Source organism: Podarcis liolepis (genome assembly GCF_965112155.1).
Source record: "Podarcis liolepis genome assembly, chromosome: 14".
Taxonomy (NCBI): domain Eukaryota; kingdom Metazoa; phylum Chordata; class Lepidosauria; order Squamata; family Lacertidae; genus Podarcis; species Podarcis liolepis.
Genome location: NC_139569.1, coordinates 6,864,403 through 6,881,292, shown reverse-complemented (window position 1 = coordinate 6,881,292; position 16,890 = coordinate 6,864,403). Strand labels below are relative to the sequence as shown.

At 47.4% G+C, this 16,890-nt stretch overlaps 1 protein-coding gene and 1 long non-coding RNA gene across 3 annotated transcripts in view; both read left to right on the top strand.

The window, feature by feature from the left end:
- Positions 1–16,890, top strand: part of PEMT (phosphatidylethanolamine N-methyltransferase) — a 95,093-nt gene that overhangs the window by 8,670 nt on the left and 69,533 nt on the right. The window lies entirely within an intron of this gene.
- On the top strand, positions 12,307–14,500 carry LOC310693150. The gene is made up of 3 exons (XR_014519015.1): positions 12,307–12,402; positions 13,679–13,769; positions 13,977–14,500. It is a non-coding gene; the product is annotated as an uncharacterized lncRNA (long non-coding RNA).

Below are 16,890 nucleotides of genomic sequence, written 5' to 3'. Positions count from 1 at the left end.
ATATATTTTAATTAATTCCAATGCCACAGGAATACTTTGCTCCGGATCTTGTGTTGTTATTATTAAGCCGTCTGCGAATGCCCTGACTTTATAGGATTCCCCCCCCCCATTACAACTCCTCTGTCATGGATGCTTTATGGTCCTTGACCACTGGCTATGCTGGCAGGCAGGGTGACAGGAGCGAACCAGCAGCAGAAGGCATGAAGTAAGTGGAGTTCCCCCTTTATTAGAAAGAAGAAGAGAAAAAAAACCAGGATCTGCGCAGGAGTGTCAGGCCTAATGAGCACAGCCACTCTTTTTTGGTAGCTCTTGCCTCTATGAATCATAGAATCATAGAGTTGGAAGAGACCACAAGGGCCATTGAGTCCAACCCCCTGCCAAGCAGGAAACACCATCAGAGCACTCCTGACATATGGTTGTCAAGCCTCTGCTTAAAGACCTCCAAAGTAGGAGACTCCACCACACTCCTTGGCAGCAAATTCCACTGTCGAACAGCTCTTACTGTCAGGAAGTTCTTCCTAATGTTTAGGTGGAATCTTCTTTCTTGCAGTTTGGATCCATTGCTCCGTGTCCGCTTCTCTGGAGCAGCAGAAAACAACCTTTCTCCCTCCTCTATGTGACATCCTTTTATATATCTGAGCATGGCTATCATATCACCCCTTAACCTCCTCTTCTCCAGGCTAAAGCAGTTGCTGAGACTGAAGGTTCCCACAGATGCCTAAGTCTTCTTCAGGGCTTTTCACCAGCAATTGGGAGACTGCGCCTGTGTGACGCGTGACGCCTGTCGCTGCCCATTTCAGCCCTCTCCTGATCCTGGGAGACGAGGGTGGGGAGGGGACAGGGAGACACCCAGGCCTCTTCACCAGCCAGATTCATTTCTGCCTCTTGGCCTCCCTGCAACTGTTCACCTGCTTCAGCTTCTGCCTCTGATTCTGGGCTGCTCTCTGCCACAGCCTCTCCCTGCTCACAAAGCCCTGTTCCCTCCTGAGCTTCCCACACTTCCTTCTCCTGATCTTCTCCCTCTTCCCACCCATCATTTCCCCACCACCACACCCTGGGCTCTGAGCCTTCTTCCCTTCGTGGTTCCCCAGCTGGTTCCTCTCACCACTCTTTTGTGTCCAACCAGTCCAGGACACAGGGTCTGATGGGAGCTGGGAGTCCAGCCATGTCTAGAGGACCTCAGGTTCCTTCACCCTGAGTGAGGAGGAGCTTGGTTGAGTAGGAGGGTTTGGAGAAGACATCTGTCTGGAGCTCTGGTGAGCGAGTGCCCACTGAAGAGCACAAGAAGAGCCTGCTAGATCTTGCCATTGCTTGTGGGGAACCTGGAAGCAGGATTTGAGCACAAGAGCAACTCTCCCCTCCTGTGGCTTCCAGCAGCTGGTACTCAGAAGCATTACTGCCACTAAGCATGGGGGCAGAGCACAGCTGTCATGGCTAGTAGCCATTGATAGCTTTCTCCTCCTCCAGTTGCCTTGGAAAGCTATCTAAGATGGTGGCCATCACTGCCTCCTTGGAAGAAATGGTTGTAATAACAATAGTAATATTTTTTTATTTATACCCCGCCCTTCCTGGTTCAAAAACCGGGCTCAGGGCAGCTAACAACAAATTTAAAACACTTAATTGTAAAAGCATCATAAAATACAGTATAAAATCATGAATAACAATAAAATTCAAAATTCAGAAATCAATTTAGGGGAAGTAAGCATTAGATAATCCCCAGGGCTAGCTGGCTGAAGTGGTCCTACTTGGGCCAGCGTGGAGACCAGGGGAGAATTAGCTGTGGGGTCTCAGAGCGGGTGATCTTCATAAAAGGGGAGGGGGAAGGAAGAGAAGGGAAATAAAAGATCAAGCTGAATTCAAATTAAAGGCCAGGTGGAATAGCTCTGTCTTACAGGCCCAACAGAAGGAGGTTAAATCCTGCAGGGCTCTGGTCTCATGGGACAGAGCATTCCACCAGGTTGGAGCCATCACTGAAAAGGCCCTGGCGCTGGTGGAGGATAGTCTGACTTCCTTAGGGGCCGGGACCTCTAAACTATGGTTCTTCATGGACCTTAAGGTCCTCTGCGGGGCAGACCAGGAGAGGCAGTCCTGTAAATACAAAGAAGGTTCACTCCGGAGACTGGATGACGTTCCAGAATGCATGAAGTATCTTCATAACTTAACCCAGCGGCGTTGTTCTGTTCCTGACCTGACGCACCCCCCATTTCATCCTTGCAGTTTTGGAAAGAAGAATTGAATACGGAATGTGGAAAGATGTCACACGGAACATGTACCCATGCCTTCTTCCTTACCAGTTCCAGCTGGGCAAGGTGCATGTGGCTAGGAACTGGAACAGGAAAAGGAGGCTCACATTCTAGAAGGGCAGTGTGGTGTAGTGGTTAGAGCCTAACCTATCTCTCAGGGTTGTTGTGCAGATTAAATGAGGAGGGAGAGAACACATCACCTTGTGCCCCTTGGAGGAAAAATGGGATGTAAATGCAATTGAAATTCATTCATTTACTCACTTACTCACTTCCTGATCAGAAATAGTGAGCTGTTATCAGTTGCCTGCAGGGAGTAAGGCCATTTTGGAAACTGTTTTTCAGAGCCATTTTGATGTTGATGTCTAACTGTCACTGCTCACTTTTTCGCGAAGCGATTGTCCCCACACCAGACAGCGAGTTAAAAGGGAGGATTGTTCATCCCATTCCTTCTGGCCTTTTGATTTCAGAAATAGAGGTGACCTTTCTCATACCCCCTTTTTGGAATAATGACATTTCCAGAGGGTGGTGGTGGTTTGAGGCTCTTGAATCTGCCTGGGAGAGAGAGAGAGGCGCTGGCAGTTGAGACTTTCTCTCCCAGGCTGAAAGGCATTGATCATCGACGCTTTGTCAACCCCGCGGCTGTAAAGTGAGCAAGGTTCTAAGTAGGCTAACTCATAACTCCGACACCTGGGGATGCTGGACAAAAGCTTTGTCGACTGCTAAATATAGTTTTCCAATGACTCGGCATGTCTAAGTTATACACAAAGGCGCGACAAACTGGGTCATTCAACTGGAGATATTTGATGCATCTGTGGATAGGATTCTGCCCCAGTCGCAGACATCAAAACTGTGAGTGGGCTGAGGCAGTACACTCTTATTTTGTGGGGGGCAGCAGGGCTGGCTATCTTCCCCCCTTCTTAAGCTCCCCTCAAGCAGGTGTCCTTTTGCGGTGAAGGTGAACTGCAGCCGAGGAGAACCGCTGCTGCGTCTGGCAAATAAAAGGCAGAATGGAAAAACCATGTGTTACATCCTTGGTGAAAGCAGGGAGAAAGATGAATGGCATACTTAAGATTATTAGGAAAGGGATAATCCTTTTTGGGGGGTGAAGGGGGGCTTCCAGGAGGCATCTGGTTGGTGCTCTTGAGAAGCAGGATGCTGGACTTAGGTGGACCTTTGGGTAAGGTAAAAAGGTAAAGGACCCCTGGATGGTGGAAGTCCAGTCAAAGGCGACTCGGGTTGCAGCACTCATCTCACTTTCAGGCCGAGGGAACCGGCATTTGTCCACAGGCAGCTTCTGGGTCATGTGGCCAGCATGACTAAACTGCTTCTGGCAAAATGGGACACCTTGACGGAAACCGGAGCGCACAGAAACGCCGTTTACCTTCCCGCCGCAGCGGTACCTATTTATCTACTTGCACTGGTGTGCTTTCGAACTGCTAGGTAGGCAGGAGCAACGGGAGCTCACTCCATTGCGGGGATTTGAACCACCGACCTTCTGATTGGCAAGCCCAAGAGGCTCAGTGGTTTAGACTACTGCACCACCCGCATCCCTTGGGTACCTGTCTCTTGGTCACTCTTTCTTGTTTGCTCGCCATGTCATTCTTGTCATTTGCCAGCAGGGGGCACTGGAGGAGCAACATACTTTCTCCTTCCCTCAGCTTTGAACGCACCCGGTTGATATTATTCCCCTCCCACCCGCTTGGACGCCTCTTCTAATGACATTTTACAACCAAGCACTTGAGGTTTGTGGAGAGAGAGAGAGAGAGAACAGAAACATATTTATCAGTTACCTCTCTCAGTTTCCTTTTCTTATTTACCTTTGATGAAATAAATGACTGGGCACCACTTGGAGTGTATATTATGCTCTGTGTTATTTTGTGTGTGAAAGTGGAAAGCAGGAATCGGCACTTTAGATAATGGCTTTGTCTGTTGGGACCAGATTCCTGGAACTCATTAGGCACTCCAGTTCCTGCTGGGTGTTTGCAAATGGCTTTGGAAAGGTTCCTGACAACCTCGTTTGGGTTCTCGTTAAAAGGCCCGAGCCATTACCTGAGGACGTGGGTGCATGCCAGGGCAGGTGGCTGAGTGCTGCTGAGATGACTCTTGAGACAGCCTTATTCCTTGTGCACCCGGTAGATCACTGCAGTGTGCGGGAGAGTATCTCCTGCAAATTCCAAAGAGCTCAAGCTTGTTTTGTAGTACAGTCATACCTCGGGTTACAGATGCTTCAGGCTGCGTTTTTTTTGGGTTACGGACCTGCAAAAACCCAGAAGTACCGGAACGGGCTGCTTCCGGGTTTCGGGGGCCGCGCATGCACAGAAGCGCTAAATCGCGCTTTGCGCATGCGTAGAAGCATCGAAGCGCATCCCACACATGCACAGACTCTCCGCTGTGGGTTGCGAACACTGCAACGTTTGCACCCCGAGTGTCCATTGTACAGTATTACCTTGGTTCTCAAATGCCTGGTTCTCAAAATCTGAAAACCCGGAAGTAAGTGTTCCGGTTTTCAAACAATTTTCGGAAGCCAAACGTCCGGTGCAGCTGTCGGCTATTGTTTCTGGGGCGCCTGCACCAATCAGAAGCTGCGCCTTCTTTTTCGAACACTTTGGAAGTCAAATGGACTTCCGGAACGGGTTAAGTTTGGTTCTTTTGTTTTTGCTATTTATTTTGCATTTTTGTTTTTGAGGCTTTTTTGGTTAATTTGTTTTTTTGACTGTGTGAAACCCAGTTCAGCTACTGACTGATAGATTGTGTGACTGTGGAAATGGATAAAAGCCCCCCATCCAAACAATATCATCAGTGCAGGGAAGAAAATAAATAAATTTTCATTTTTATCATCTACAATGCTGTCTTATTTATTTTATAGTACATTTATTTCATTTTATGGATCAATGGTCTCATTAGATAGTAAAATTCATTTTAAATTGCTGTTTTAGGGGTTGTTTTTAAAAGTCTGGAACGGATTAATCTGTTTTGTATTACTTTCTATGGGAAAGCGCGCCTTGGTTTTGGAACGCTTTGGTATTGGAATGGGCTTCCGGAATGGATTAAGTCTGAGAACCAAGGTACCACGGTATTGCCAGGTCAAAAATTATGAAACCAATGTCACAATGTGGGCTTCAATTTGCGTGGCCCCTCCCTAGGACCCAGCTCCTTCCTCCCCTGCCTGCTTACTTCCTCTTCTGGATCCAGTGTTTAATGGGGTCTGGTAGAAGAAGAAGAAGAGTTTGGATTTGATATCCCGCTTTATCACTCCCCTTCAGGAGTCTCAAAGCGGCTACCAATCTCCTTTCCCTTCCTCCCCCACAACAAACACTCTGTGAGGTGAGTTAGGCTGAGAGACTTCAGGGAAGTGTGACTGGCCCAAGGTCACCCAGCAGCTGCATGTGGAGGAGCGGGGAATCAAACCCTGTTCACCAGATTACGAGGCTACTGTTCTTAACCACTACACCACACTGGCACCCCTGGTCTTCTGAGCCTGCTCAGATCCTTCCCCGGGGCATTTGACTCTGTCTTCCTGTCCTCCTCCCATTCCTCCTTCTGATCTGGCCACCCACTCCCTGACACCTCTGCAGGTCCACCTAGTCCACTACGATGCCTCCAGCAGTGGCCAACGAGAGGTCTCTGAGAAACTCCTAAGGACGGCAAGAGAGGATGCAGCCATAATAATAATAATAATAATAATAATAATAATAATAATAATAATAATTTTTATTTATACCCCGCCCTCCCCAGCCAAGACCGGCGGCTCAGGGCGGCTAACAACCGATTTAAATACAAATTGATTGAAATACAGCTTAAAAAACAAGATTAAAATACATCATTAAAACATTAAAATGCAACCTCATTTCAGTGGAAACTCAAATCAAAAACGTCTCACATTGCCAGCCCCCAGCCCCTGGTTTTCAAGGCTTGCTGTCTCTGGACATGAGAGTTGCAGCCAGATGTGATGGGTAGTAAAAGCAGACCGACTTTCCAGGAATTTACCTTTCCCCTTTTGCAATGGTCTCTGAGCTAGAGGTCACTGCCCAGCCTTGTAAATAAGCCAATGAAAGTTACTAGCCTGCCTTTTGTTTTCCACCAGCCTGCAAAGAGGCTAGAAAGTTTGTGTTTCTCTGCTGGCTGCGACCCCCCTCCTTCACAGCAGAACTTGAGTGATACTTGTAAACACAACAAATACTGTTTGTGGAGTTGTTGTTGTTGCTTAGTCGTTTAGTCTAAGCTTAGTCGTTGTTGCTTAGTCGTGTCCGACTCTTCTTGACCCCCTGGACCAGAGTACGCCAGGCACTCCTGTCTTCCACTGCCTCCCGCAGTTTGGTCAGACTCATGTTGGTGGCTTCAAGAACACTGTCCAACCATCTCGTCCCCTGTCGTCCCCTTCTCCTTGTGCCCTCCATCTTTCCCAACATCAGGGTCTTTTCCAGGGAGTCTTCTCTTCTCATGAGGTGGCCAAAGTACTGGAGCCTCAGCTTCAGGATCTGTCCTTCCAGTGAGCATTCAGGGCTGATTTCCTTCAGAATGGAGAGGTTTGATCTTCTTGCAGTCCATGGGACTCTCAAGAGTCTCCTCCAGCACCAGAATTCAAAAGCATCAATTCTTCAGCCATCAGCCTTCTTGTGGAGAATATTGTTTGTGGAGTAGACAGGAACAATATTAAAGAATATAAAACTGTGTGGGGAAAACGATGACAGTTTAAACAGTGCAACGAGAATGATTGGAAGACTCATTTTTTCAGAAGCCTTTTTTATTTAAGTGTTTAATTAAGTATTAATTAGGAAGATTAAGGGTTTTTTATGTACGTAAATTTGCTTTTTCTTCTTTCTTTTTTCTGTATTTTTTTCTGTATTTTTTTCTTAATTGTTTTTTCTTTCATTTTCTTTTTGTAGTATGGGATTGTAAATTCTTTGTATAAGTGTGTAATTTAAATTAAGAAAGATTATTATTTTAAAAAAGGGAAATGCAGGCCAGTAATCTCTTTGCGAATCACTTTTCTCTCTTTTTTAAACTATGCATCTTAGTGGAAGAGTGATACACAGCCCCAGTGTAGGCAGCCAGCCCAGAAGCCAAGCAGAGAGACCAGCGGAAGGGAAATGAAGTGAGGTATCTCTCTTTTGCCAGTCCCATTCATTTCATCCGATTTCATGGGATTCTAGGCACTCACCTGTATGGAATTCCTGGTCACCTATGGTGACCAGTCTGGTTGCTAAATGCCAGGGTGTCACCCTTATAGCAATACCATCTTTCAGGCAAAGCAAGCAACCCCCCTCTTCTGCAACAATATAAAATAATGCGTCCCTCTTTTGTTACGTGCAGGCTTGTGGCTGTCGTTACAGGGGAAGGCTGAACACAATTTGGTTTAAAAAAACCCCACCACCAGTCACATGGTTTCACTCCGTTCTGACGTACATAGCTCAGTTTTGTTTTGTTGTTAATGCCATTGATTTTAGAGCGCTTGCCAAATTGGAGGGGCACCGGCGAGGGCAAGCACATTCTGGCAGATGGGCTTAGCCGTTTGCAGGCGAGGTGTGCACCCTGCTGAGAGTGGTGTTCTGTTTGGTAAAACATTAACTCTAAAATGTGATTTCTGCTTACAGCATGGCACTTTTTTTATACAGTGGTGCCCCGCAAGACAAATGCCTCGCAAGACGGAAAACCCGCTAGACGAAAGGGTTTTCCGTTTTGGAGGTGCTTCGCAAAACGAATTTCCTATGGGCTTGCTTTGCAAGACGAAAATGTCTTGCGAGTTCTTGCAGGGTTTTCTTCCTCCCCCCCCCCTTTTTCCCCAAGCCGCGAAGCCACTTATCAGCTGATCCGCTAAGCCGCTTAACAGCTGATCCGCTAAGCCGCTTATCAGCTGATCCGCTAAGCCTGCTAAGCCGCTAATAGCGCTAATCCGCTAAGCCGCTAATGGGCTTGCTTCGCAAGACGAAAAAACTGCAAGACGAAGAGCCTCGCGGAACGGATTCTTTTCGTCTTGCGAGGCACCACTGTATATATAAGCGATGGGAAGCAGGATCAAGGAGGTTGTATCTGCAGGGGAATTCCAGCTGGAGAATGGAAGGAAGAATCTGGGATCCTTCTGTGTTTTAGCTGTAGCTGGAATGTCCCCATGCCCGACATCATGGATGATGTCAGGAGCAGGAAAGGTGGGCGTGGTGAGCCCAAAACAGGTTGCAGGGTTGACCTCAGACTCAGGTCTGGATTCAGGTTTGATGAGGCCCTAAGCCAGCGGTTCTCAACCTGTGGGTCCCCAGATGTTGTTAGACTACAACTCCCACCGTCCCTGAGCTCTGGCCTTGCTAGCTAGGGGTGATGGGAGTTGTAGTTCAACAACATCTGGGGACCCACAGGTTGAGAAAGGCTGCCCTAAGCCAGTGTTTCCCAACCTTGGGCCTCCAGCTGTTTTTGGACTACAACTCCCATCATCCCTAGCTAGCAAGACCAGTGGTCAGGGATGATGGGAATTGTAGTTCAAAAACAGCTGGAGGCCCAAGGTTGGGAAACACTGCCCTAAGCTACTGAAGGTAATGGGGCCCTTTCTATGTCCAGTTGTCCTTTGTCAACAACAAATGGTCGCTGTTTTTTGTCTTGAATATATGCTATATGGTGATTTATGTACCTAATACAGTGATGGCCAAACTTGGCCCTCCAGCTGTTTTGGGACTACAACTCCCATCATCCCTAGCTAACAGGACCAGTGGTCAGGGATGATGGGAATTGTAGTCCCCAAACAGCTGGAGGGCCAGGTTTGGCCACCACTGACCTAACAGGTATGTATCTAAAGCCATTTTCACATGTTACCATGCAATTAGTCCATGCAGAATGTAGGCACCCTATATATAGAAAGGAGCAAACCAGTGATATTTTAGGGAGCAGGCTAGCTGGCGGGGCCCATGACTTGGATCATAGGAGCCTACACAACACAAAACACTGTTGCTATATGTAGGTTTTATTTTTATTTTTTTAATCTTATATTTTGGAAATGTACATCCAGTTTTTTCTTCCTTCAAATTTTTTGGGGGCCCTCAAGAGAGTGGGGCCCTAAGAGGGAGCAAATTGAGCAGGGGCATTAACCCCGAGTGCATATTTGTGGAAATCATATATGTCTGTAAGTATTCTCCACCTGGGAGTTCCTTCATGATTGAGAATGAAGGTTCTCTATACAGTGGTGCCCTGCAAGACGAATGCCTCGCAAGACGGAAAACCTGCTAGACGAAAGGGTTTTCAGTTTTTGAGCTGCTTCACAAGACGAATTTCCCTATGGGCTTGCTTCGCAAGACGAAAACGTATTGCGAGTGTTCCAAATTTTTTTCGCTCCCCCCTTTTTTCTAAGCCGCTAAACCGCTAATAGCCGCTAAGCCGCTAAGCCTTTAATAGCCGCTAAACCGCTAATAGCGCTAAGCCGCTAATAGGGTTGCTTCGCAAGACGAAAAAACCGCTAGACGAAGAGACTCGCGGAACGGATTATTTTCGTCTTGCGGGGCACCACTGTAGTCTCAAATGAGCCAGACTTTTGCATATTCTCATTGTGCTAAGGAGGCGCGTGCCTCAATATTTGTATATGAAATACAATCAATATAACCATGCTGCGTGCAAAATCAACATCGCCATCATTTGAGAGATATTTTTAAGCAAATCGCCACATACCCCCATCCCCCCCCAAAAAATGTGTGTGTTGATAGTTAGCATCCCTTGAGTGTTTAAATCGGTGCTATTTCTCTAGAAAAAGAGGTGCCGGGACTCAGCACGGACGCCTCCTTTGTTCTCTTATAACGGTAATGGCACCTACCGGAGAGGGGCCGGAACTGAGTTCCAGTGAGTTCCAGCTGAAACCCTCTCGCTGCTTTATATACAGTGGTACCTTGGGTTACATACGCTTCAGGTTACAGACTCCGTTAACCCATAATTATTACCTCAGGTTAAGAACTTTGCTTCAGGATGAGAACAGAAATCACATAGCAGCAGCAGGAAGCCCCATTAGCTAAAGTGGTGCTTCAGGTTAAGAACAGTTTCAGGTTAAGAATGGACCTCCGGAACGAATTACCGTATTTTTTGCTCTATAAGACTCACTTTTTCCCTCCTAAAAAGTAAGGGGAAATGTGTGTGTGTCTTATGGAGCGAATGCAGGCTGCGCAGCTATCCCAGAAGCCAGAACAGCAAGAGGGATTGCTGCTTTCGCTGCGCAGCGATCCCTCTTGCTGTTCTGGCTTCTGAGATTCAGAATATTTTTTTTCTTGTTTTCCTCCTCCAAAAACTAGGTGTGTCTTGTCTGGTGCGTCTTACAGAGCGAAAAATACGGTAAGTTCTTAACCCGAGGTACCACTGTACTTATTTGGGCTTGTTTAAATTGCAGATTAAGGCGGAAATGAATGGGTAGAAACACGCAAAACATGCATGGATTGGGAACAGGTAGTTTATCAGTGAACTAATTGACTGATTGGAAATATGCAGATTTCTCCAGCCCAGTTTCTCCCTCTCCTCTCTGTTCCATCTCTGCTTGCCTCCCTTTCTTTGGCCCACAGGTGGCTAGGTAAACAGGGACTTGTAGGTTTTCCTTTTTGCTGACGCGGTTCTGTATGCCATTAATGCAGGGTGGTTGGTGTGGGGTCTGCACGATTTGCATAGTGCTATAAATCATGATAATGCTTGGCTTCCCCCGTGATGAGAATCATTTAAAACCGACGTCAAACACTTGGATCTTCTCAAATTGGAAACGTCACATTTCAGGTGTATTAAAGCAGTGCCCTCTGTTACGGTGTTGTTGTTGTTGTTGTTGTTGCTGCTGCTGCTCCTAATTGTGTGCAGCTGTGGGACACCGTGGCAGGAGCACAAAGGTTGCTAATGGGGGAACATTAGGTACCCTGCGAAGGGTGATGAGCTGGACTCATTCCCTGGGGTGCTTGGCATTCCAGATGATGCCGGCTAATCACCGTGTTGCTGCCTCTGGCTGGTCATTTTAATGGCCTATAATGTTTTATTTTCGTCCTGTATTCAGGATTTCATTAAGGGTGCCTTAATCAACGCCTACCGCACTGGCTTCAGAGAGGTGAGCAGGGAAGCAAAACAACCTCAGCGTGGCTTTGATTTGCAACTGGCGGGCATTAACAGTGGGGGTGATCTAGATTTAGTATCCTAATCGGCCGTGCGGCTAATGAGGGGAGCAGAGCTAGAATCCAAGCGAGGCAATTATGGAGGGCGGAACCATGTTGTCTGGGGAGGGGGTGTGGTGGTTTGGGGGGGGTACCACCGCCATACTATGGATGGGGAAGAAATTTGGTTTGCACCTAACTCGCCATGGCTAAGGTGGCGTGCTAACAGCTGCCCTGTGACATTCGTGCTTCTCTGAGTTTTGGGAAACAGCTCTGCAAAAATGTAAGCTAAAGGGACCATTAGGTCCAGTCGTGACCGACTCTGGGGTTGCGCCGCTCATCTCACTTTACTGCCGAGGGAGCCGGCGTACAGCTTCTGGGTCATGTGGCCAGCATGACTAAGTCGCTTCTGGCGAACCAGAGCAGCTCACAGAAATGCCGTTTACCTTCCTGCCAGAGCGGTACCTATTTATCTACTTGCACTTTGAGGTGCTTTTGAACTGCTAGGTTGGCAGGAGCTGGAACCGAACAATCCCCTTGCGGGGATTCGAACCGCCGACTTCTGATCGGGAAGTCCTAGGCTCTGTGGTTTAACCCACAGCGCCACCCGCGTCCCTTACCTGCAAAGATGAGATGTGTACAAAAATGCATGTGGGAAAGGGTGCATAACAAGGCATGCGCATACCTGGATTTCAGGAGCCAAAATGCTGCTTCTGTGCAGCCTGCAGTAGGAGCAGTGTTTGTTTTAGAGAACTGTTGCAGCTTGCCTTCATTTCCCCCACCCCAGTGCCCTACTCACAGTTCTGAAGAACATTCCAATACAGTGGTACCTCGGGATGCGAACGGGATCCGTTCTGGAGCCCTGTTCGCATCCTGAACAGAACCCGTTTGCAAACAGAGGTACCACTGTATATATTTGGAGTGTCCCTGGATCAAGCGACTTTTCTTCTTTAAGTTCTTAAAGTTCTCGACCTAGCATGTGGGATGAGTTCCCATATAGGATGAACTCAAACCCTCTTCAGTAACTCTAAGCTAAAGCCTGCCTTCAGGGATCCAGCTGTGAACTGAATGTGAGCAAACTTCTTATTACTTTCAAAAGAAGACTGTTGTGTCTTTATTCTTTTAGGAGGGAATCAAAGGGGTTTCACCAGGAATAATAGAACTTAAGAGATTCTAACGCAGGCATAGGCAAACTTGGCCCTCCAGCTGTTTTGAGACTACAATCCCCATAATCCCTGACCACTGGTCCTAGCTAGGGATAATAGGAGTTGTAGTCCCAAAACATCTGGAGGACCGCGTTTGCCTATGCCTGTTCTAACAAATCTGCAACTAGCTTCCTGCTGTGTAAAGAGGGGAATGTACTCTGCTGCATGAATAAACTCACTAGCGTGAGTTAGGAAGGATAATATTTAATCAATATGTCCTCTCCTGCTACCCACAACATTCCCACATTGCCCCAAAATGGCTACTGCAACATTGGTTTAGGGAGCTTCTTAGTGCCTAATTTTTGTATATATCTGAGTTTCCAACCCTGAGAAAAGGAACAGTAGAGGGGGAAGCACATTGCCAGAGTTGGTACCGTTGTGTTATTGCTCATCGGATTATGCTCCCAGCAGCACGCATCCTGTCCCCCTTCCTCCCAAACTCTCAGAGGCCTCCTGATCAATGCAAAACTCTCTGCTATAGCTTCTCGGCTCCATTGGGAAGGTGTTTCCTGTGAGTTGTGTTCTTGCTGAACATTGTTTAATTACTTCCTGCATTTGAAGGTTCTGCATGTGTGCAGGTGACAGTTCCCGGGTGCTGCCTTGCCTTATGTGAGGGCAGGTCACTGTTTGACAGGAGACAGAAACGAAATCTTCAGGAAGCGCTCCTGAAATAATATCACTGACCAGGGCCTTCCGTCTCCAGCTCATTGATTGATGAAGCCCCTTGGGCTCCTGTCTCACGTGCTTTTAGCATGGAACAGGTAAGAGAGATTTCACCTGACGCAATAGCTCCCTAAGACGCGGAAATGAGGAATGGATCCTCTGTCTGAAATTCAGCAATTAGCCAGCAACCCTCGAAGATTGGGCACCTTCACGTGGCAGAAGCCGCTCAGTCTAGTTAGAACGCTCTCCTGGAACCTATTAGACACAAACGTGCAGCTCCCACAGTCTTCGAAAAAGTCAATTTATACGATTGCGGGAGGTGTGGCAGGGAGATTGAATTGCTGATAAGCCGGGCTGGGTGGGGGCAAGTTGCAATTCCCTGGGTGTGCAAAGAAAAAACAACCATGGAGGTGGTGTTGGGTACAAATTCAGTCTCCACTATCTTTTTACTAAGGGCAAGTTTCTGTCCCTTATGAAGGAATGCTTGAAAGTGTGTGGGCAATGACAGATGCCGGAACAGCAGTAAAACAAGGTTTGCAGGAGGTGCAGTTCCTTGCCCCCACCCCAAGGTGAGCAATGCTGGAATGAAGAAATAGGTGACTCTCAGTAGGGGGGCAAGGCAGGGACTTTGTGAGGTGCAGCCTGACCCAAAACTACAAATATGAGGTGAGGCAGACATGCCTCACTCACCTCTATATGTGGTGAGCTGAAATTCCTCTGAAAGACGTTTCTTACTGAGAGATTTCCTGAAATTTCTCTCCCTTTTTTCCTCACAGCCCCCAGAAAAGGAAGAATTTTCTCTGCCATGTTTTGTGTGTGGGAGACAGAGAAAGACAGTGATGGTTTTTCTCCCAAGCAATCAGAGACTGTGTTGGCGTGCGACCAATCTCTGCTCTGCTCTTTTCATTTCTCTGAGAGTTCTGGCAAACCAGGGGAAAGAAGAGCGGCAGGAAGGGGAGACTCCCTGGCTTCTTCAGAAACCTGATTCTTCTCTGTCTGCTGGGCCCCCTCCTCTCCTGCCTCTGAGTCAGGACTGCTCTCTGCCACAGACTCTTCCTGCTCACTTCGCCCTGTTGCCTCTTCCAGCTTCCAACACCTCCTCCTCCCAGTCTTCTCCCTCTGACCACTCACTGTCGTCTCACCACCACTTCCTGGGCTCCGAGCCTTCTTCCCTTGGGGGGGGGTGTTATGGACCTGAGTGCAACAGCAACTGGTATTCAGAAGCATTTTCTGCCCCCCAGCAGTGGAGGTGAAGCATTGTGGTTAGTGGCCAGTGACAGCCATCGCTGTCTAATCCTCTTTTGAAAGCCATCTAAGTTGGTTGCCATCACTGGTTCCTGCAGCGGCGAATTCCACAATTTAACTATGTGCTCCACAAAGAAGTGCTTTCTTTTATCTGACCCGATGCTTTTCGCAGAAAGGAAGGAAGAAGAAAAATCAGGTTTTGAACCCCAGTTTCCTTATCTCTTCCTTGCATCCGTGGTCCTTGTAGGCACTGGCAGCCTGACCATTGCGAGATGCCCGTCCGTATTTAACCAGCTTATTATTTTACAATTGTGACTGTCAGTGACCACAGAGAGCCCAGAGTTCATTTGGGGCCACTTTTCTCCCTTCTTGGCAGCTTGGCTGTTTTGCTCGTATCGAAAGGAGCTTTGTTTTCACTTTTGAAAATTCAACAATACGAGGCTTTGGCTTATCAGTCCATGAATGAATATAGCCTAAAAAGTTGTGCCGGGGGAAATCAATTAGACTGGATTGACTTCACTGTCCTCAGCCTGATGTGGATCTGACCTAGGGAAACGAGGCGTTCAGAAAGTAAACAGATATAGGTTTCATGAGGTCTAGGATGTTGTTTTGCCTTTGCACCTGTCCCTGAGATTATTTCTCAATGAGCCCACTCTTTAAATCCACACATGATGTAATAGCTTGATAAGGTTTTAATCTCTCTAATAGTCTTCAATGTGATTTGCTAAAAGGCCCGGCTCATTACCTAGCTTAAAGCCCCCCCTTTTTGGCACATGCTCCCATGCAACAGAAACTGGTAGTAAATGTTCCCCAGTGGTCCCCAGTGCTATAGCAGGTTCTCCCCCCCCCCGAAGCAAAGGGTTGTTTGGGCCAGCTCGTGGCGAATCGGCTTCTGTGGTCCTGCCCCTCAGTTTGTTGGGGACGTGATTCAGCCGATTCCCGTGGCTTCTGAGATTTTGCTGGGTGTAAGCATGCTCTCTTTCAGACATAATTCCATACTCATAAGGACTAGAAACTTCCTTTAAAAAAAACGGGGGGGAGTGAGAACTTCTAAGGACTGTGGCCCAGTGGCGTAGCGAGGGTTGCCAGTGCCCGGGGCAAGTCAGGTATTGTACCTCCTAACCCATGGTTCCTGTTAGGGCCAGGTGACAGCAGAGATGGGGGAGGAAGGGTCTCCCCAGCAGGGAGATGAAAGCTGCAGAGGGGACAGCGACAGCAGCCATTTATTTTATTTTATTTTATTGTTATTTATTTCACTTCTTTTTTTTTACACCACTTGATGGTTTTTTTAAAAAACAACCTCAAGTGGTTTGTTTTTCTTTTGGGATTTTGCACCCCTCAAATGTTGCATCTGGGGCAACAGCCCCTCTGCCCCCGTACGACACTATGACACTGTTGTGGTCCCCTTCCTCTCCTGAGAGCCATGGTGTGTTTCTGTGAACGTGCAATATTTTGGCATCGCCTTTATTCCATGCCGCCAGAAGGAGACATCTCCGAAAAGACTGTAGGGTGGAAACAATTAACTCAGAAACAAGGCTCCCGATCACGTATTCTCCCCATTCAGAAGGAATGTGATTGCGGCATATAATCTTGGGTAATTGTTAGTAGCGAGTTGAGTACTGTTTAAGCAGCCTAATTAACGTCGCTTAATTGGCTCTTGGTTTGATGAAGATTGCTTGGTGTTCCCTCGCCGGCAGAGACACCTTGAACGTTCCTATACGATAGGACTACACGTAGGACATATTTTAAAGAGGCTCATTAGAGATTTCATGCAAATATCATCTTCTCTTAATTGCCAGCTTGTACAAATTAATTAGTACATGTTTTTCTTTTTTCTCCCTCCCCCCCCCTTTTGTTCTGTTCCCCGGTCTGCCCTCCTCCTGCTATTTTTACTAGCGATTAAAATTATATTCCCTCTCTCTCTCTCTTTCTCATTGACAATGAAACGTGGTTCTAGATGGTAGTACAATGAGAGCAATGGGGAATGCTTCTCCATTGAGGAAAGGGTCTGTTCAGTTTCGGCGGTGGCTGGATTTACGGCCAACTCTGTCCTTAACTCCTTGCGAATTCTTTTTTGCAGGCGACAATCATGGCAGCTTTCCCACTTTTCACAAGAAGGCATAATTGGGAGCCGTCTTCCCAATAAGACTGGTTGCTTGTTCCATTTCCTTAGCATTTCTCTGTTAACTTCCATGTTTCATTTGAGTGTCAAGCCTTCAGGGAATTACGATCCCTCCCCCTGTGGCAGTCAAAAAGCAGATAACCAAAAAGAGTTCTTACCACGTCATTTATTCAGTATTCACATGATGGTGTTGCTTCAAGTAAAGTCCCGCCCCCTCAGTCCCTTCTAATCTATGTCATTCCTGCAACCGGCTGGTCAGTGCTTTTTGGCCTCTATGTTGTCCACTGATACCCATTGTTGCAGTGCTTCTCAACCTGTGGGTC